Below are 24,005 nucleotides of genomic sequence, written 5' to 3' on the forward strand. Positions count from 1 at the left end.
CTATTTTAGGGACTCCCAAGGGAAGTTTCAAGGTCTCCTAGCTCTCCCCAAATGTCTAGGGCGTTTCTTGTCATTTCTGCAATTTTTTAGCAATTGAAGATGGTTTGGAGCGTTTCCTATACGTCCCCCTATCCTTGAAACGACTCAGTGATGTAGTAAAGGTTGGAGAAGTCTCCAAAAGAAGATGTCCAATCTTGCAACAAGAAACACCATAGCAAAAATAACAACACAGAGAAATAATAACACCAACCAATAAGTAAAAGGAACTTTACTTATCATCATGTTGGCCTTCAAATGCAGATTACAGATTTAGGACATAAGCCTTCTTACATACTACGCATACAAGCTTGATTATTTACACGATCCAATGCTAGTCTACCAACTATCTTCCTCGCACTTCTAGCACTACCTAAAGCAAGGACTACTACCCGAATTATAAATGGGATCACCAGCCACAAGTCGGCTTACCCAATCCACAATCTCCAAGATAAAGGAAACATATTACAAACATATAGGTCAAGACCCGAATCCATAAGAACACCCTCAGATACATCATGTCGCATGAGCACACAAGAGGATCAGCCACATGTATATCAACATAGAACAATGCACCAATTAACATCACATGTTGTGAAACTCCTTTGCAAGCCGAATCTTGCCATCTTGGTCATTAGAATAGGAAACCAAATATATGACAGGACCAATCTTAAGATAACTTTATCCAAAAACATCGAAATGGGTAGTGAAGCTAGACATAGGATCTCCATGATGCCTAGACCATGCCATAAGGATCGCATAAGATAACGAGCCAACTAGGACAATCGATACCTAAAACAGCAAGAAACTATCTAGCTCGAATAGTAAACAAACAATCTATAAGGAAATCTTTTTGGTTGATGCAAGATTGCATACAAACCAAGGATGCTCCTACATCAAACACCTTAGGTGAACAATAAGATGTTCCATAAGAGGAACTTATGAACATCTGACAGGATTCGGAACATAAACCCCATGTTCACTCTTAACCCACATATCCTCCTGGTCAAAAGGAAAATTGTTGTGGCAACTCTGCACATGACTACTCATACTACTATTGATGCAAGTGTTCACCACAATCCCAATAGCATACTTCTCAACATCCGATACCAGTCTGCTTTGATCAATCTCACTATACCAATTGCTTCAGTCCTTGTCACCTTAGCAACCAACAACCAATGTCTACTTTATCCTTTGTTGTTTGACTCCACCTTTGACATCATTTAACAACTTCTCATCCCCTAATCCAATCACAAGATTTTGCTACTCATTTAATATCGCTCCTCCAGTAACCTATTGTAACACCGTCCACTTGTCATCATCCTTCAATCCCACCAATTCATATCCATTCACCAGATTCTTCAACAATTGTACAACCCTAGTAACCTTCTTAGCCACCTACAATAGATCCATCACCTTCAAATTTGAAGCAGTCTGATTTGCTAAGTCCTCATTACACTCGGGTTTTTAGCTTTCCTTCCTTCCTCCTTCAATGAAATTAAATAAATCTTCTACCATCTTTCATGATAGAAACAACATTCCTCCAACAATCATGAACAACACCAACATCATATTGGCAAGGTCTACCAACAAAACATGGCAAACACTCATGTTAACCACATTACACAATACCTCATCTTGGTTTGGTCCAATGTTGAAATTAACCAAACACTGCTCTTTCACTTCCAACATATGATCATCTGGAAATAAACTTATCCCATGAGGACAAGGATGTTTAAGTCTTCTCAACACCAAATTTTGTACCATTTATGTTGATACAAGGTTCTGAGTACTTCCACTATCCATTATTATCTTGCAACATTTGCCTCCTGATTTATAAACAGTTCAAAGCAATTGCCTTCTCCGCATAGGTTTTGGTTCTTTTTTAACATAACTCTCTTGAACATCAAAGATTCTTCCGTTTCAATTGCAGCTTCCTTTTGAACAAGTTCATCTTTCTCAGCTTGTTCCTCATGTACTACTAGGTTCTCCTTTCCCTTGCTAGAACAAATCAAACTTTGGATCCCACATTTGAAACAAGTATCTTTAAACTCTCTATTGCATTTACACCTTCCATAAATCTTTTGATCAGGTTCCTCTTCACCCACAAGTTTATCATTGCCCTTATCAACAATTGATTTATCCCTAATACTAAGAGTAACTTGTCTTCTCTTTAACTTATCTTTTGCCTTCAAAGCATATTGATAAGCATCATCAATTGTACTAATCCTTAGCATACTTAACTCATCTTGAATTTTAAGACTCAATCCATTAACCTACCTAGCCACCTTCTCTTTGGATGACTCTCGGTGTCTGGAGCTAATTGTCATCTTATAGAATCCCTCGATATATTCCTTAACTGTCAAATCTTTTTGCTTTAGATTCTACAATTTCTTAAACAATTACAATTCATAATCCTCCAGCATGAGTTTGGCCTTAAGTCTAGAAACCATAACACTTCAGCTAGTGATCTTAGGCTCACCATTAAATTCTCTATCCTTCTACAACTCTTTCCACCGTAAGGCAACATGACAATTCAACTTAGTCAATGCTAGCCTAAGTCTTTGTGGATCTCTAACATCTTCAAGTTCAAAGTAATATTCTAGTTCATTAACCCAATCTATCAATTCCTTCGGATGTAATGAACCAACAATTCTATGGCTATTACCCATTTGAGCCATAACTCCCAACAATCTTTATTTTTCTATAGGGATCTCAACTTCGGTTGTCTCAACACCTTTAGCGGCTTCCTCAAATCCATCTTCGATGTTAGGATTTTTCCTAACCCCAGTAATAACCCTAGCTTGGTTATGGCTAAATCAAGCAGCAATTTTCTTTCAAACTCTAAGGTTTGACATTTCGTCAAACACTTGTCTAACAACTTCGTTATTTCTGTTTATAATGCTGATCATGATGTATTTGTTTCTCCATTTCAATTTTTTGCAAGGAATATTAATACAACTTATAAATGAGAATGCCAAATAGATTTGCAAGAATTCAATTCACCAATTCTCACTTTATAACAGTTGATTCAACACATCAATGTAATTACAATCAGACCTCTAGTTTATTCAATGCAAATTCTGACTGGTAACATAACCGATGGGAACAAGAAACTACAAACATCCAAAATATGGTTATGAAGAACCTGATTTGAAGCAAACTATAAACTCTCATGCCAATGTGGTGTCCACTACCAATATGACTGTCTTAACCCCAAAATGCTGGTTTGTATGCTTGAACGTAGGCTCTTACAGTCCAAAAGTCAATGCCACCCCTGTAAGAACAATTTGCAGGCACCAAAATTCAAACCGTAGCACTTAGGAAATATTTGATGGCCCAATAGATATTAGTGCAGGTCTGAAATACATAATTGCAAACCTAGATATCAAGCTGTAGCCCTTAGAGATGAACTGCAAGGCTCATACACTAGTTCACAGGAGTACAATAAATAATGCTAGCCACCAAGAAAAATTCATAGGGCCCAAATAATAGCAAATGCTACCACATGGAGGTGGAGAGAAACCATAGATATGCACAGTAATCTTCCAAATGAAATCATAGGTAGGAATGATTAGAGCCAGTCACAATTCTCATTAGCCATGCAATGAAGTAATTGATCAATCTCTAGTCCGCTTCTTAATTACAGTCGCTACAGCCAAGAAGCTACAACCCTAATTGCTTTCATCTAGCTACAGGAAGATAAATAATTCTCAAAATTATTTCCACAATACTTCAGCTGTGGAATCAATGCACAACTCAGAATCAAAACTCTTTTACTTCAGCAAGGTCACAAAACCACAGACTTAGAATTGTAACAAAGACAACAAAGCAAAGAGATAAACAAATAATCAGATGCCTTTCCCATCAAATGGCCTCATATTTATAATCTTCAAAATGGTACAAGTTTCCCAAATGAACTTCACTTAAGAAGCTTCCCATACACAACATTAAAATATAATAAAGTGCCATTATAATCTAATTTATTAATTGCTTTTGACTCCGAAAATGACCTTTTCCACCATAACTTAATATTCTAACATGTAAGGCCATTGTTTCTTGTTCCCACAATTTAAAACTTTTCGTCCCGGTTCCAACGAGCTATGATATTGAGGTGACCAACAAAATTAGTAGCCTTAGCATATTTAGATGAATAATAAAAATAATTCAACCATCTTGCGAAAACAACTAAAGAAGCATCAAAATCAAAATTTGACAACACCAAAGTGATCTTGATGATGAAAGACAATGAATGAACCTGACAAGGTGACTTACTATAAATAGACGCTCCCTCCAAGATTCTTGGAGCCCAAACTAGAAGCCCGAAATAAAAACTGAGAGCATCACTCAACTCTTCTAACTCAACTGAGCTCATCGAAACCAACAGATTGAAGTAAGTCCCTCAAAAGGAGCCAAAACACACCATAGGCTACTAGAAAGCCTATAACTACACAACTGAGACCCTCAAATCCTACTGTCAACTCATGAGGGTCGCGATGGTGAACTAACCTAGCCAACTGCAGGAACCTGCTTAATATGGGGAAATTACAATTTTTCCTAACCCCACTCAAAGCATTTCGGATCTCAATCCTTATCTCATTTATGAGTTCCTCCATCATTTGCTCTAGCCTTCCAGGATTCATCCTTCTAGGCAAAATTCTTGCAAACTTGAGGGATCTCAACCTCTCAATCTCCTCTAGTTTGGCGATCTGATCACAAGTGTTGATTGCATTTACACCAACATACAATCTGCCAACGCCAATAATTTGCCTCAAGCAACTGCTCTGCTTAGTCCTAGAATCACCAACTTGCCACTCAACTAATTCATCGGCTCTTCCTTGTGCTCTCCATCTGCAATTGTACATCAAATCTATCTTTTTCCGCCCCACAACCAATATTTCTAGGGTTCACAATCTTCGGACCTCAATCTGATCTATCCTTACTACTGTCACTCTTTATGTCATGCCACTCAGCAACAAACCCTATTCTTGACCACCTTACACAAGCTACCAATTGATGTAGGTTAGATCCTCAACTCTGCCACACCACAAGCAACAAGTAAACAACTTTGCAAGCTCAGGAACCCGAATCTGCAAACCAAGAATCGTAATTGTGCTTTGATACCACTTGATGCATCAAGGTTGGAAAAGTCCCCAAAAGGAGATGTCCAATCTTGTAGCAAGAAACACCACAATAGAAATAATAACACCAGCCAATAATGAAAAGGAACTTCAATTAATATAAGTCTCAATATTTTCTCAATTACTTCTTCCACTTTCTTGTCCAACCAATCAAAATTAGAGTTTAAAAGAATTTTTAATTATTTCAATTGTTACATAGAGCCAAAAGATGTATCAATATGAGCATCCAATAAAAATTCTAAGATCATTTTTACTGCATGATCCACTAGATTCTTCTCATCGAATGATGAGGACACAATAGGTTTAAATTGTAATGGAGAAGTCAACAACTCTGTGATGGGATCAAGATTGCTAGAACCCTCCTTTTCTTCAAAAATATCCTATTTAATCATTTCCTCTAAGGAACCACTTTCCTCAACATTGGACAAATCTATTGTATTATCCTTACCATCCTTTTGCTAGGGTGAGGCCTTTGTCGGAAAAAATACTAATAGGGCTCTTTTTTAGTATCCTATATGATCCGAGTAGCCACTTTTTCAGTTTCTTTCAACATTTTCTTTCTTCCTTCATGAGTTTCGTTCATTAGGATATTAATCTTCTGATTTTCTTCAACTCCCGAGACAATCTCCTCATTGCAATATCAGTATGTTCTTTAGACAATACATACTCATCAATGGCCTACTTTCTTATTTTCTCTTCAAGCTTAACCACTTCTATTCTCCTTTCAATTAAAAATTTCTACAAGATGATCTGCAAGTTCTCCGACAATGTCATCCAGTGTTAGGTCAGCTTGAACATATATATAACTATTGCTTCTTCGAGATTTTCCTAATAATATGAGGGCAGCATTGTGTATTCTTTAACACACTTCTTCAGGTTACCATAATGAATTACGAAATTAAGAGCATTCATAATCTCACAGAGATTTTCTTCTTCTTTGGAAAATCAAGAAAATTTCTTCGTCTTTCTAGATTCTACTCGACTCTTCTCAACCCATTTCACAAAAGAACGTCGACATCTTCCTCACTTTCCCCAGTATTTACCTGTTTTGTCTTCTTTTTTGAGAACTCCAACAAGTCTTTTCTACTCCTTTTTCTTTTGAGTAGGGAATAGCGGGAGCTTCAAACATATTCCTAGATCTCCTACGCCTAGAGGATTCAACAAATTTCTTTTCCATCTTTACTTCAGTGTTCTCTATTTGATTGCCCTTCCTTTTTTGAGACCTTATACTAGCGATTTCCTCATAGGTCCTAGATATATCCTCATTTGGATCAATTAGTTTTTGTAATAGCGTGTCTATATATCTATTCCAAGCAACTTCAAAGAGCTTATATGGTAACTTCTAGATCCAAGAAGTTCTAGGAAGAATAGTTTCTATATAAAAATTATCTTTATCAATGATGAATATGGTATCTTTCTCATTACTTTCGACAATTTCTTTAAGAATCCTATGTCTACTGCGCATTTTTCCTTAAAAATTCTTCATGAAACCTCAAAAGGTATAATTGTGTTTTTCACTACTTGCATACTTTGTTACAAGTGTAGTTGTTCTTGCACCAAAAGACCATCTTGTCAATGCCCAATACAACCACAAGACTTATAAAATCCAGAAGGGGCAGTTAATCCCTTGTCATGAACCCTGTGAGGGACACTAGCACATTGCCAACAACCCCCACCCCCCCATCCCCCACCCCACGTCACTTGTTGCAAGCCCACAACACTCATGAAGGAGATCCAAACCTATGAACAAGCTTTGATGCCACTTGTTACAAGTGTGCTTCTTGTTGCACCAAAAGATTGACCTTTCAATGCCAACACAACCACCAGACTTATAAAATCCACAAGAAGCAATCAATCCCTTGTCATGAACCCTGTGAGGGATGCTTGCACACTGCCAACAAGCTTAGCATATGATTCTTGATTTGCATTCCAACAAAAATAGTCTTGTCCTGCACAATATTTTGTTTACCAAGCAATTCTTTTAAATAATAAAACATGAGCGATAATAAGAGAACCATACTAGAAGTGATGATTTGAATTCTTCATGCTTTTCAAATTCTCAAGCAGTTGTTGTCACAATGCATTGCATAAATCAAAATCCTTCCCTTCTTTTTCTGTCTAAAGTGTTGTTTGAATATTTGTAGCAGTAGTTGTTACATCCCATTTTTTTGCCTGATTTTAAAATTGCTTATATAGCCATTGTGCTTCATGTGAAGTCAATTGACAATTAAAATTAGTTATGATCATGTAAAATGGTAAGATAGTTGATTGTTGAAAATTCATATGAAGATGACATGTTATTTGTTATGATGTAGTTATATTGTTATTTATAAATATTGGAAAGATGGATACTCATTCATGAGAAGTAGTTAGCCATTATGATGTTTTTATAATCAATAACTTGTTATAGTGAATTGTATTATTTGAGGAGTGATATTATCGTGGAGAATTTCTTTCAGGAGCATGTTGAAGGGGGGAAGCATTGCCAAGAAAGGAATTGGGCAAGGGACACAACTTCACCTATAAGTCGATAGGTATGAGTTCTAACCACCAAGGCCAAGGGGTAAACGGCTAGGCAAGCAAGAGTACACTAGGGACTACCATGAGCTTTCGAACAGTACATGCATTAATAAAGAAGTGCACTAAGCATTTAAGTAAAACATGTTACCTTATGAAAGTGATGATCTCAGAGCTTCATGTGATTTTTTCATGCCTTAGTACAATAGTACAATAACATCTACATATACTTGCATATATATTTACACATGTATGTACGTATGCGTGAATTAGGCGTTATGTATACACCCACATAATATAAGACGTATACGTTAAATATGTTGTTAATATACCATGCATAGATATATATGTGTACATAGTACATACGTACACAAGAATAGGTAGGTAGTGAATGACATTATTATACTAAGGTATTGAGCATGAATTAATATTCCTTGGCAATAAGTTTATCTTTCACCATGAGTGGCTATAGTTCTATTATATTTCATCGGTCTTATATTATTTTGCTTATAAAGTGGCCACATTAATATTATTTTATCTGCCACATTGAATCGATGGCCGTATGTTTTGTAACTCCTTGCCACCTTTACAAATCTTCCTCGTAACTGAGCATGCAGCCAAGAAGGATAAGTATGAATAAAAACTCATTCCAATATATCATTCTTGCCGCTGGTGGAAACCATCATCGTATGCAAAATTGTTCCTATCATTTCGATCTTACCTGGTAGTCCTTTCCTGCAATTAGTCGCACTTCATTCAAGCAAAAGAGTTCAGTTCATGTTAAAAATTTCAGAGCACTAGTTCAAACGGCTAAGTATGAATAAAAACTCATTCCAATATATCATTCTTGCCGCTTATGGAAACCATCATTGTATGCAAAATTGTTTCTATTATTTCATTCTTACCTAGCAATCCTTTCCTGCAATTAGTCACACCTTATTCAGGCAAAAGAGTTCAGTTCAAATTAAATATTTTAGAGTTCTAGTTCAAACGGCAAACGTCGATCGTGCTTCCCTATTTTCTTAACAACCTTTGTCGTCAACTATTCAGGCCGTGCAAGTGCCGACCACTGATTCGGGTCATGAAATCATTATCATTATTAGCTATGTTCTTTTTCAATAATATTTTGAGGCATGTTGAAGCCGTTCATGAAATCATAAGTTAGAATCGATCATGATATGAATAGTAGTTCTCTCGCTTTTTGCACACTTACAAGAATGAATTAGAATCATGGCATTTTCTCAATAGAGCAATTTCATCACCAAGAATCTTAGATGTTGGAGCATATATATGTATATATATATATATCCTGAGATAAGCAATAATAGCTTGTGAATCAGAAATGATATTATTTTAACCTCAATTACCTTTACATGATGCCAACGCTCAAGTAATGGATGCAATCATTTATATTTTATCATCCCAATTCCAGTAAGGCAAGTATAATGCCTGAACAAGTAAATGCTTTAGCATTCGGATAACTTTTATGCCAACGCCAGAAGGGCGGATATTTATTGTCTTGCATGTGTATATGTTAAACATTCAGATTTCTTTTATGATGCCAAGGCCATTTTGGCAAATGCATTGGCTATAAGTATGAAATGCTTAAACATTCACAATATCTTTTATAACGCCAAGGCCAAATCAGCAAATACATTGGTTGTGTTTACAAATGCTTATACAATCACCTAGTGGTTCATCTAGGAGGACCAACATGGTCAAGATGAAGGGTGTGAAATGGCAATCATTGATCTTTGGTTTATCCCTGCATGATAAAAAAGAGAACCATTAGTAACTTAAGCAAGTAACTATATTGTTAAAGGAACTCGTGTCAGCTCATGATAATCCTTAGTGTAGTCTTTTTGTCCAGTTGAGCGGTGGGTGATCGGGTACATAGTGCCCTCACAAATCCTTGGCCAAGGTAGGTTAGTGGCATGCTTGTTGTGATCACTAGATATCTGAGTGATGGCAGTTGGAAGATAGGTGTATGGAAGGTATCCTAAGCTTAGTTGGTTGTTTAGCCAACGCTCAACACCAGGATGCTTAGTGGTTGGATAGTGGTGCCCCAAGCCTAATTCCCAAGGTAGGGAGGGCCTTTCTCAATAGAGATTGTGTGGGGATACTTAAGGGGTCGTAGTTGGGAGGTTAAGCCCAATGTAAATGCTTCTCCTCTCCTCTGATAGCCAAGGCTTGAACAATCAAGGTCAAAGTCTTAATGCAAACATCTGATTCCGAGTACTTTAAATTTATGTTTTGCAATTTCAATTAAGTAATATGGCTAGTTTGTCTCTATGTAGATTAAGGCAATTAATTCAGTTGATCATTTCCTTGTTATGTGTAAATGAAAAGGAAAACGATATTGATGCATAGGTAGTTATAATTGTCTTTCATTTTACATTGAAAAGAAATGTTATTTTATTGATATTTCCAGTGCTTTAAATTAGTACAAATGTTTAGCATGTTATAGTAACAATGCCCTCTCTGTCAATGAAGTATACTTTATATGCAATACCCTTAGTGACATAAATGATATTAGGATCTTCTATTCCATCTAAATTGAGTGACTTATTGTAAATTTTGCCCTAAATTTCATTTCATCATTTCTTACAACTTTCAGAACCAAAACATGTCCAATACATAAAGTTGTAACATCTCGAACCACTTCTTGAAATCAAGTAGGATTTGTTCTTCCAAAGGGCGCCATCTACAGTACCATGAGAATGCACCTTCCCATAAAGCATATATAATGCATTTAGACTAAAAATGAGGATCAGGTGCATATATGTTGCCCCATAGCTATTGGCCATCCATAGATGTTCTCCATAAATTCTACTAGGCACCATTCTTATCATCTCTTCTTTTTCAAACCATGTGAAGTCACACCAAACATCAAGTTCCTTTTTGCACAGCGCTAACTATTCAGGTTTAAAATTCAATTGATTATCCAACTGATTCTTCTTCAATTCTTTCAACTTTAGATTATGTTCCTACAAAGGGGCCAATATGTATCCATGCAAAAACCTACAAACCTATGAGAATGCACCGTCAACATTGCTTGATTTGCCCGGTCTCTTCTTGAACACAGGACGTGATCTTGTTCATGCTTCAAGAACTAGAGGTTTTCACTAACCAATATCAGAGATTTCCCAACCAAGATTTCTATACACCTAAACTATATACAAGGTACATCTCTCTATGGTCTTTTGTGATTTAACCTCTGAAATCACTTCTCAATATTCACACGATCAACAAAAACAAGAAAATCGGGAGGCATCAATTGTCTTCTTCAAAAATTGAGGTTTTTCAAGATTGCAAGGTCACAAGTGATTGACAAGATATATTAATTGTTGTGACCATTGTAACATACTATTTTTCCTAGCCTTAACTAACAACTAGTAAATTATTGAACATGGTTACTTTTCATATTTACGTGCATATAAAGACAGTTATAACAGAAAATTTACATATTCATATGGAAAAGGGGTTAAATGTTATAACAAATTAATTGAATTTTAAATAAATGCCCTTGCCGACAGAATGAAGGGAAGTTTAATTTAAATACTTGACTAATTGCTTGAAATACTGAAAAGGAATATTACATCGGCAACTAACTATAACATAATTCAACTGAACTTGAAGAACATAACAAAAGTAAAATACCTGATAAATGAGGGAGACATGAATGTAGATCCATTCTATGTTGAGCAAGTCTTGGTATCAGGTGGAGAGGAGAAGCATTGTCAAAGCTTAACCTTCCAACCACAACCCCTAAGTATCCCCACACAATCTCAACTTAGAAAGGTCCTCCCTATACGGGAATGCCACTTGTCTTGCCATTGAGCATCCTAGTGAGTGTCAAATTTGCAGCTGGCTAGGCTGTGGACTCCTTCCACCAACCTATCCTTCCGACTGCAAGCTATCCTGACCACTAGTGATCACAACAACATCATATGCCACAAAACCTACCCTGGCCAGGGATTTATATGGACACTATGTGCTCGATCACCCACCTCTCGACTTGACAACAAGACCATACCCTTTGCCCACCATGAGCTGACTTGGTTATAGATTTAGTTATTAAGTTCTTTTAATGCTTATCATGTTTTGACTCAACTCCTTTACTTGCAGAAATACTACATGTTTATCAGTCTATACCTCTCATCTCGACCATACTTGTTCATCCTGGATGATCCTGGGTGTGACTGTCCTTGATTCTTGAGTAGTTTCAGCTGTCTTTGCAATCATTGGAATTCTCTGCCCAAACAGAGGCTTGAATGAAAGCAAAAATAATATGCATGTATTTCAAGCATTACATCTTCTCATTGAAATAAGGCTTCCCTCATCTCAAAGGTACATGCTATAATACCTCTGTACACGGGAAGTACAACTTATGACATTATTAAATTCTAGACAGAAGTGACATAGTAGATCAAGAGATTATAACTACAATACTAAAGTCAAAAGTTTATTGTATGGCATGCATAAGAATTCTGCCATGAAATGATTGAAAACAGGCCAAACAACTATTGGGCTGAGATATACTTGAGATCAAAACATCAATAACGATCTGATCTGAATATCATTGGCTGAAAGTACTTAAATTCAGACTTCAACAAGGCATATGAATAGTCCTTAACATCATTTGCTGAGAAAACTTAAGATCATACATTGTTAATGCAAATGCTTTGGCCTTAACAATGTTGGCTGACATTATGTAATAATAAAATCGTATGAAATGGTGAAGTCAAGGAAGGATGATACTGAGTACGACCTATCAGTAAATGGTGGACGATGAATGATTAACTTAGATGTCTTTAACAGTGATCGAGCCTTCCCACGAGCCTCTTGTATTACAATATCAATCGGCTAGCAATTATCGTTGTTGGCTCCATGCTAACTTGCAGAGGGATGTATGTATCTTCCGTGGCTAGGAGAGCTAAGAGAACTAAAAAGATATGATGAGTTGAGATGGTATTTTCTGATGAATGTCGTGAGGTTCTTGGAGAGAGGAAGAAGGTAGTGGGTGGCTTTGGGAACAAATATGCTTAATGGCTCAATACTTGATTGGAGGAGTTACAGTTCTTGAAAGCTTTGCAAGGTGGCAGTAGTTATATTATGCATCAAGTCAAAAAATAATAAGAAAAGAAGGTGGCGGCATTTACATATTTGAGCTAAGTCGAAAATAATAAAAGAGAAGGGTGGTGATAAATCCCGTGATATTTTAAATTGCCACCAAATTAAGTAATAATAGATAATAGTGTCATTCCCCATGCATTGTTTTAATAAGACTATAGTATTTGCATAAGTTTGCATGGATTATACACACACATAGACAGGTTATATTTCAAATATGCGTAACACGTATACATACATACATGTGTATGTAACACATGCATCCTTACGTAAATACTATGGTGTTATTAGAGTAATTCATGTCTAACAAACGAAGGATTCCAAACTTCAATGTTACCCGAGGACGAGTCCCCGACATATTTTCAGTGGTCGCCGTCCCAGAAACGTCTCGAAGACTTGGGGACACCTAGGGGACTTGGACTTTGACTTCTAGAACAAACTAGACTTTGACTTTCAAAGTAACACAAATTTGGCATATGAATTTTGTTGATTCTTATATTTTTAAGGTTCTATATGTATAAGTATTATCCATGTTTTCATATAAATATTTTAAATTTCTCTATATATTTTAATTCTCCCTATCGTTATATAGTTGTCCCCATTTGCCATCCCCAAAATTGGCAAAACTTTTTGTCATCCCGAAAATCCGTCTCGTTGTCCCCTACTGTCCCTGTCACGGAAACTCTGGGGAACATATATTCCAGTTCATCCAGATACTTGATTCAAAGGTAACAAATGGTTTACTTCATTTATTATTTTAAGAGTATATTATGTTTCAACATAATTAGCTCATGGTAGACACCTAGTATACTCTTTTTGCCTAGCCCACTTTTCCTTGACCATGAATGTTTAGGTTCATACCTGATGGTTCAATAGCAGTAGGTTGTAGGTTGGTGTCCTCGTACCCTATTCCCTTGCTGCCAATGCTCTTCCCCCTTCGTCATGTTCCTACAACAAGAGTTGATAGGGTGAAAGCATTTGTCTTTCAAAGAAAATCTAGTTATCATAACTAACAACTAACTTGATTAACCATCAAAAATATCATAACAATTAACCACATCTTTCTTTTCACAAGACATGTAACAAATAACCAATATTCCCATTTGTGTGAAAAAACATATGAAGCAACTAATCTAACCATCAATTTCGAATGATCTTAAATATCAACAATTATAAAAAATGGGGATGTAACAACCATTGTCACCCATTACCTATCTGCAAGAGACCCCCTCCCTTTTTTTCACTTGCTCCTTTCGGTTTGTTTCGTCTTTGTAGCTCTTATGCCTTTTTTTCTGAAATGATTTTTAATTTATGTTTGAAAAGTGGTTTGAGCCTCCAAAATAATCGTTGCATGATGCATGAATTAGGATGAAGCTAGTGCCTTCAAGGAAAAAAGGCAGTCTACCAACATAGGAGAATTGCACCTGCTGAATTAGGAATGGGGGATCCAAAGAACCCCCCTAGAAACATGTCATTCAAAGAATTCTTTAAAAAAATGACTTGTAATCCCCCCAAGTGTGATCACGCCTCTCCGAGAACTTGTCAATTACGTGTGCCATAGTAAAGCAACTTGGATGTCAATTACAAGTATTGAAGGAGAAATCTGTTATGCAGAGCTCATCTCTATTTCTACTTTTTATGTGTGTAGACAAAGAATTTGTTTTAGTTCTTTGAATACATGTTTGGATTGTCCACTAGCAGCAATTCTACATGCACCATTGACAGTATATTCTTCTCATTTTATTTCTTCTTCAATTGTGATGGCTTCATAGCTAATGCATAAGGAAGATAAAACACTTATCAACTTTTATACCCTTTTTAATAGATAGAAATGGCTACACCTTTTGAAAATATGATCGTTAAAGACCTTCAAAAACCTTACTCTATTTTTCTCGGGTGTTACTAGTGAGCTCACAATCTTCTACAAACCTCCAAAACAACCAAAAATTGTTGCAAAAGCTCATCCAGAAAACATTCAACACTCAAGTATTTAGGTAGTTCTTAAGATATTATGTGAGATCTCCTCCTATGACATTGCTTTCTTTTAGTTTTGGGAAGAAACATCTACACTGCCAAGTAGTACAGAATCTATAGATACTTTTGCAAATCTCTCTTCAACTTTTTCTTCACATCTCTTTACCCAGATTTTCTTCATCTTTTGTTTGTCCTTATTCACATCTACTTCCCTTCTTTTTGGAGCAAAGGTCTTCTTTTACTTGTGCACAGCATAGCAACATGCCTGATTTGTTGCAATTAAAGCATGTGGGGCCTGATTGTGAAGAATTCCTTTTTCTTCCATTAGATCTGCACCAATAGCCTTATGTCCATATTTTTTGCAAGCCTACCAAATTCCATTGAAGACTTGAATATTTCTATCACTGTAAGTATTTATGATTTTATTCCTCATCAGCCTGCTTCTACATTCATTGGCCTTGTGTCTAAACTTATTGCAAACATAGCATTTACCAATTAGAGGTGGTGATCTAACTTGACTCCTTCATTCGATAGCTTTCTGACCAAAGTTATTGCATGAAAAACAGCTGCCATTAAAAGGTGCAGTTTGCCTGGTTTGAACAGAGATTTTTTAAAGTTATTTTTTCTTCAAACAAGAGTAAATATTTTTTTCTTTTCATTGTTTCTACTGGATTCATCCTTTAATTTTTCTTTTGTTAAGTCTGCGTCTTGAAACATTCGTCCTTGTCAAATCCAAGTACACTCTTGTCCCTTGAAGACTTCAGAAAACTAAGTATCTCATCCAGCATGATACTGCATTCTCAAAAAATCTGATTCTTATCAATCTGTTTATTTGCACCTTCTAGTTCTTTCCTCAACATAATAATTTATTTGTCAAGTTTAAAACAATTAACAATTTGGCTTTGTTCTTTGGCATCTTCTAATTCCTTCCTTAGCCTTGTAACTTCTCCAAGATCAATGCATTCATTTGTTTTGATTTACAATTTAGTTTCAAGAGTGTCAGTAGTTCTTCTTTCTTCAATTACTTCAATAGGCGAATCACATTGTCTTCAGCTTTCTTCCAGTTTTCTTGAAAGTCAAATATTTCAGGAAGAGCACACTTCAATTTTCCTTACAGATCTACTTATTGTCCTACATTTTGTGGTGACAAAATGTAGGTAACAATATGAAACTTTTCCAACTTAGTTTCACATTTTGCTGAGTTAGTTCTTTATTTAATTGGATAACATTGATCAACCAATTGACTCCCATTGTTATGATGGATCCTTTTACTGAAGGATTTCGTCAGGTCTTTTTAGTTTTTCTATTTGTTAAGCCTATGCTTGATTTTTTAAGCCTTCAACATCTTTTTTCTCATTTTTGAGTGTGTGTTTGTTAGTTTCTGGTTTTTTGGTTTTTCTCAAATCAATGCTTTCGATTTTCCCTTCGATTTGGTCTATACTAGAGCTCAATCCGACTTGGCAATCAAAAGATATGATCATTTTAGTGCCCAAAAGGTGGACACTCCAGATGCAATCGCATATTTTAAAATAGCATATTATGTTTTAAAGTTGACATTCACTTTTTGAAAAATATAACATAAATTCACTTTATGTTATGTTTTTAATTTACTTTATCACTTAAGTGACTTTAGTGCACTTTATGTTATATTTTCATGTTGAGTTGTTTTTTAAACTTTTCACTTATGGGACTTTAAATTAACTATATAGTTTGATTTAATTTTTGAGTTGCTTTATGTTTTAATTTAAAACATCTAAGTAATTATTACTTTTTGAATGATATTTGCACATATTTATTAAACTATATAGTGTAAATATTAATTTTGAGCCAATTAAGTAGTATTTCCTCAAAAATCAATTAGACATGTACTTAATTCATCACTTAAGTTGTGCATTACATGTCTTTCAACCCAATTACATGTACATACACATTTGCACCTAGAGACCACATTTCCACTAAAAAGGCATTTCACATGCTTTTAAAAATATGTAATGGTCATCCTAGAGTGAGTTTTGCATATTTTAAAATGTGTAATCACCCTCCAAGAGTGCATTTTGCACTAAAAGGCATATTATAACATGTTTTTAAATATGCATTGCTCCTCCTAGAATGCGTTGTGCATCTTAAGGGCAAATGCATGTTTTTAAATATATGCAAACTCACTCCTAGAGTGTGTTTTGCATCTCTTTTCATGCATTGGCAAAGAGAGAACCCGAGACAATTCAAGGGCAAAAAACTTCATGTTTTCTCTCTCCAAGAACATGTTTTTTATAAAAAAAATGCTTAGATCTGCCCATGTAATGTCTTGAAAACTCCAAGATCAAGGTCATTTTTGCATATTTATGCATTCCCATGCATGAGGCGTTGAAATCCATGCAAGAAACAATGCATTTTGTGATATTTGGAGGGCACATTTTTGTCAAAAATGCCTAGATTTCCTTCTTTTTAAGCCATGAAATCCATCACAAGGGGAATGTTTTTGAGTTTTAATGCATACACATGCATTTGGGGGTCATGATTTTGCATATCCAAGGCAAAAATGACCCAGATTTTTTAATTTTTGAGCCACATTTTGGTGAAAAACGCCTAGATTTGGGGCAATTTTGATCACATTTTGACTCAAATAGAAGTCGTTTTGAGGTTTTGATCCATATATTTGCATTAATGAACACGTTTTTGCCTCTCAATAGAAAAAAAAACTTGTTTCATGGCAGCAAGAGACCACATTTTTGATTAAAAACGGCTTCAAACTTGGTATTTTTGCAAAAAAGGTCTTTTGTATTGAAGGAAAGAGACCACGTTTTTGGGGATTCTCATGCAAAACATCCATTAGTTGCACATTAATATCCACTAGTTGCAAGTGTGGATGAAGTCAAATAGTTGTTTGTAAATCCAGATTTGAGGGAGAATTGATCTTCAAGTCTATAAATCTTGCTATTTTGGCTCTTTGATCTCCAAGTAAGTGGACATTTTCAAACTTGCTTATTAATTCATGCTTATCTTGCTATTTTGTTGCATATTTTAGCTTGATGTTACACACTTGTTCATAGATATGCCATGAAAAGTGCATTTTGCCTTTAAATATGATGAAAACTCTCATTTTCACACTTTCTCGATTTTCCCCAAACTCCAAATTCGACTTTACACTTGAAAGCACCTTGCTTGTTGACATGTTTGAGTTTAAGAACAAAGGCACCTGTTTGTTTTGTGCTTGTTTTTGTTGTTTGTTTTCTTGCTTTCTCGTTTTCTTCTTTTGGAAGAAGTTGCAAGTTCTTTCCCAAGAACTTAAGCGTGTTTCATTTCACTCCACCTTCCACTATTTCATGCAAGTGCATCTTTTCATTCCACATCCATCACTACATGCCATAGCACTTTGCATCTCATTCTCCATATGTGATTACATGTAATCTCACCCTCCATCTGCACTTACATGTAATCTCATTCTTCATTCCCACTTACACGTATTTCCATCCTTTGAACCCAATCGCATGTCACAATTACATGTAAATCTAGAACCTATTTTTTACTAAAGGTCGCTCTTTAAAAGTCAAAAGCCATCATATGCACGCATTCCCATGTGCCTAACATTCATTCCTCAAATCATGTACACAAAAACCCATCATTGCCCACATGCAATCCACCCTTCGAAGTCTGACTTTGGCCCTTTTTCATCCAAATACATATGCTTTTTGGTTTATTTACAGTCATCATATTTGTTCCATAAGTGTCTAATCCATACTTCGAACACTCATCCCTTATGGATTCGTCATTGTAACTCAAATCCCAAAGTTTTCATGGATCCAGTCTCATTGGAAGATGTTTTCGTCTTCATGTTGCGGTGCACTTTTCAAGACATGTCAAAACTTCTTCAAAGAACAGTGACATCCTGTCAAGAAGACGTGCTTTAATTATCAAGAAGCAATTATTCATGCGGTCTCCACTTTCCCAATGACGGCTTTGGAACTTGAGTTCGTTTGAGAATGCACCAAACACTTTGCTTAAAAAAGAAGTTAAAGGTCCTGATAGAAAGTTGTTTCGAGTTTACATTCAGACACCATCAAGAAGGTTTTGAAAGTGTCAGAGACTCCAGTTTGTACTGATCTATAAAGGAGAATTCACAACAACTTGAACGAGAAAAAGCTTGATCACATCAAGTTTTCAAATGATAATAGACAATTCATCAAAGAGAGTTAGAGGCTATCAAAAGACGCAACACCATGATTATCAAGGTGAATGCAATGGCAAAAATACAGGAACTCTCGATTGTGTGATCATCTAGGATTGCATCATCAAGTACAAGGCCTTTGCCGACAATCTACAACATCGATTCATTCAAAATCAACAGTTTTAACTTTCTTCTTCTCCTTCTTTCATATCTGTAGATTGGAGAGGATGTATTGCATGAAATTGTGTAATTACATGTAATTCAATTTGCATATCCTTATGGCATGTAATCCAATAATTTTTCTTGTTAGTGAGACCGTGTAATATCCTGAGAATTTCTTCCTATAACAGCTTACTGGAAAGACCACTGTAACGCCCAGCTCTTGTAATTTTGATAAATACTCAAGTGATAAAATATAATAGTATAAACAATCAGATCACAGTCTTCTGGGTAATCTTGTGTTCATATTACTGTTCACCTATCTGTCAGACCAGACAACTAAGGAAAAATTCAGAGACACAATATATCAAACAGTTATCTTACAATGCGTGGTCAGTTATGAAGGTCAACGTCATTTCATTGAGACTGTGATTAGCATAAATTCTCAATACATAAATACCAGAAATGAATCCAAAGCTTTGACAACTTATTTTGATACCCCGCAAACCTAATGAACTTCAGCCAGCGTATATAACCAATGTCTTAACCGAATGCAACATGAATGTCTGATACAGATATAAACCACAGAGATTGCTGACCCAGGTACAATATATGTAAGACCTCGACTATCATACATATACTAAACACACAGTGACAAATCCACAAAATGACCATACATCCAAAACCTGGAATATAATAAAACAGACCTTGAGATGCCTCTAGCAGATACGACGATGACACTTCTGTACACGCCAATGTTGCCTCGCATGCACTTGAATAATCATGATACTATGATCTCACTACATACTGCCAGAATAATCACACACTGTTATACTCACCCGCAACTGGAGATGTCTGCTTATTACTGCTGGTGGCACGTACGGGTTCCTGGATATATACGCCCGACTCCTTCCTTGGTATTTGATTCCGACTCTGCCTGCGTGTATCGACGTTAACCTGCTACATGTCATATGAAGGTGCCCATACTTGCGTTCTGCTGGCCATATCTCACCAGGTGCACACGTCGGCTGAGAGAAAACTGTGAGTTGCTGTGTGGAGTGCCATGGCAGTAAGAAACGTAAAGCAATATCACCTCTAACCGCCCAGTCGGCTCCCTCTGCATGCGTGTCAACAAAGACGCCTATCACTCTTTCTTCAACAATGCCCGACCCTGGGCACGTAGACTGGGCTTTAAAACTGGCTGTCGCCTTTCCCAGATTTCTAACAAATCGACCAGTCCCAGTGACGCCTCTTTTAGTTGCTACAGATGTATTTTACTCAAAACCAAAACAAACTAACAACATCTTACTTGCTGACTGATCTGGAGATCCATCCTTTGCCGATATTCTGCCCACCGATTCTATACCAAGAAGACTAGGGTGTCGTCCAACCTTCTTGACATTTCAGACCTGAGGATTTTCGTCCCCAAGACTTAGCCAGTCACATTTAAGCAACCAGAATTACCTGAATAGTTAAATATCATTCTTCATGGTGTCAATCCCAATGTAGGCTCTCCTTTTTATAACCTCGAAGTGAGGGAAAAGAGTTGGCATGAGATATGTGGGATAAAAACCACTGTTTCGTCCTGTAGTGACTTAAGTCACTTTATAAAGTAAAACTTTATAAACATAAAGTGACTTTATAACTGAATGTCTAAATTAATATCAGATAAGCCTTTAAATTAAAGTTCTCCGTGTGACTGGTAAAACATCCTGATTGATGCCGTTAATCTATCCGGATGCGGAGATAGATTAACCCGGCGCCGACACTAGCGCGGAGAAGGGGACATGACAGTCCTCCCTTCCCGGGATTGCTTGCCCTCAAGCAATCTCAAAGCTGGATGCTGCAATATAGACTCGCCTTCCCATGTGGCGTCCTCATAAGGCAAGTCCTTCCACCGAATTAGAAATTCCCTGACAGTTCTGTTTCGCAGCTTCCTCTCTCTGCTTTCAATTACTTCTTCCGGCACCAAACTAAGCTTACCCTCTTCATCAAGCGGGGGTAAAATCTCAGAAGGCACAATTCGTTGTCCCACAGCTTTCTTGAGGCACGAAACATGGAAAACATTGTGAATCCGGCTGTCACCTGGCAGCTCTAGCTCATAAGCAACTTCTCCTACCCGCTTGGTGATATAGTATGGTCCATAAAATCTGGGTTTCAGTTTCTCGGATCCACCCTTCTTTAAGGAGCTCTGTCTGTAAGGCTGTAGACGTAGGAAGACTCTATCCCCAACCTCAAAACTTCTCTCGGTGCGATGCCGGTCAGCGTACAATTTTTGCTGATTCTGCGCCTGCTGGATATTATCCCTGAGTGCTCGAAGAATGCCCTGCTGCTCCTCAATCCAATCTCTGGCTAACGGTGCTCTGCTGTCTGATAATGCCAAATCAATGAAAGAGAGAGGCTCATAACCATAGAGAGCGCGGAAAGGGGTCATCCGAATGGACATATGATAGGTGGAATTATAACAGTGTTCTCCCAAATACAACCACTTGACCCACGCTCTCTGCTGTCCTGCAATGTAGTTCCTCAAGTAACCTTCCACCCACTTGTTCACTATCTCGGTCTGCCCATCAGTCTGCGGATGGTAACTGGTGCTTGGAGTCAATTCTGTACCAGTTAATCTAAAAATCTCCTGCCAAAAAGTGCTGAGGAATCTACTGTCTCGGTCACTCACAATGGTTTTGGGTAACCCATGGAGTCTAAAAACCTCTCGGAAAAACAATTCAGCCACCTGAGAAGCTGACCAATCTGCTGATATCGCAAAAAAATGTGCATATTTGGTCAATCTGTCCACCACTACGAAGATGCAATCCCTACCTTGGACCTTCGGCAACCCGGTGATGAAATCCATAGAAATGCTCTCCCATCTTTGGGCTGGAATGGGAAGAGGCTGAAGTAATCCAGCAGGAAATCCCTGTTCTGACTTGTTCTGCTGACAAGTCTGGCACTCCCTAACATACTGAAGAATATCATCCTTGAGCCCCTTCCAAGAGAATCTCTCTCTAATTTGCCTGTAGGTCTTGAAAAATCCTGGGTGACCTGTCGTGGGTGCATCATGAAAAGTGCGCATAATATCCACCTTTAATTTAGACTCAGGCACTAGGTAGATTCTATTCTTGTAGTAAATGATATCGTTCAGCACCTTGTACCTCTCATCCTGAAGTATGCCATCCATAATCTGACAAGCGTGTACATCTTTGGAATACTCCACTAGAAGTTGTGATCTCCAATCCGCTGAAATTTCAGAAATGATGTAACAATCCCGAGCTGGTGGTCTACGAGAAAGGGCATCAACAACAGTATTATTTTTCCCTTTGACATATTCAATGTCAAAATCATACGCCTGTATCTTGCTGACCCATTTCTGTTTTCTTTCATTCAATTCTTTCTGTTCAAGGAAGTAACGTAGGCTGTTATGGTCAGTTTTGACTGTAAATTTACTCCCCACCAAATATTGTCTAAATTTTGCCAAAGCATGCATTATGGCCAGCATCTCCTTATCATATGTGGAATACAATATCTCGCTGCCCCGAAGTTTCCTGCTCTCAAAAGCGATGGGGTGCCGGTCCTGCATCAACACTGCCCCTATTCCGCTTCCCGATGCATCACACTCTAGAACAAAGGGCTTAGAGAAATCCGGAAGTGCTAGTACTGGGCATGAACTCATCACCTGCTTTAGCCTATCAAACGCTGTCATAGCCTCCTCTGTCCAAGAAAAAGCCCCTTTCCGAGTCAAATCAGTAAGGGGTGCAGCGACCTGTGAAAAACCCTTGGCAAACCGCCTGTAATATGAACAAAGACCCAGAAAACCACGTAACTCTGACACATCCTTCGGTGGCGGCCAATCCAATATCGCTCGGATCTTCTCCTGGTGCACCTTAACTCCCTCAACCCCAATCACATGACCCAGGTAGAGAATCTCAGTCAATCCAAATTCGCACTTAGATTCCTTTGCAAATAAAAAGTTCTCTTCTAAGATGCTAAGAACCTCATCCAAATGCTGTATGTGTTCCTCCCAAGTTCTGCTGTAAACCAATATATCATCAAAGAATACTAAAACACACTTCCTTAGCTGTTTCTTAAAAATATGATTCATGCAAGACTGGAAGGTGGCTGGTGCGTTAGTGAGCCCAAAAGGCATCACCAGGAACTCATAATGTCCGTAATGGCATCTGAACGCTGTCTTGTGCACATCTTCTTTCCGGACCCGGATCTGATGGTACCCCGAGCGAAGATCTATCTTGGAAAAATAAACTGCCCCATGAAGCTCATCTAACAATTCATCAATACGGGGAATCGGATATCTGTTCTTGATAGTTCTCTTGTTCAGGGCACGGTAATCGATGCACATCCGAAGGGTGCCATCCTTCTTTTTGACCAATACTACTGAAGATGCAAAGGGACTAGAGCTGGGTCTGATGTGTCCCATATCCAAAAGCTCCTTAATCGTCTTCTCTATTTCCTCTTTGTAATGTCTAGGATGACGATAAGGCGTAGTAATAACAGGTTTAGCTCCCTCCTCAAGCTCAATAATATGCTCAAATCCCCTATCTGGAGGAATCCCAGGAGGAATATCCTCGAAGACTCTCCTGTGCTTGTCTATAACTGTCTGGATGTCGCAGTGATATCGCTGTCTTGTACCCTGAATCTCCTTAGACGAGATAAAACACTGAGTGGCCCACTCTATATCCTCATGTCTCAATATAGCCTCCATCCTGTGAGCTGAAATCACCCTGGGGCTGCTATCAGAGATAGCTTTAAGGATCACCAATTTATCACCCTGTAAAAACTCCAACTGCATAGTCACATGATCAAATGTATACCTACGAAGAGTACTCAGCCACTGTCTGCCCAAAATAGCATCCAACCCATCTAGATCA

The 24,005-nt window shown here is 37.4% G+C and overlaps 1 protein-coding gene across 1 annotated transcript in view; it reads right to left on the reverse strand.

Annotated features, from left to right (window-relative positions):
• LOC149541724 (glycerol kinase) overlaps positions 1-24,005 on the reverse strand; it is an 86,104-nt gene that overhangs the window by 52,239 nt on the left and 9,860 nt on the right. The gene's annotated exons all lie outside the window — the stretch shown is intronic.

This window comes from Cupressus sempervirens, chromosome 8 (genome assembly GCF_028749045.1).
Source record: "Cupressus sempervirens isolate cs-2001-9-10 chromosome 8, ASM2874904v1, whole genome shotgun sequence".
Lineage (NCBI taxonomy): Eukaryota > Viridiplantae > Streptophyta > Pinopsida > Cupressales > Cupressaceae > Cupressus > Cupressus sempervirens.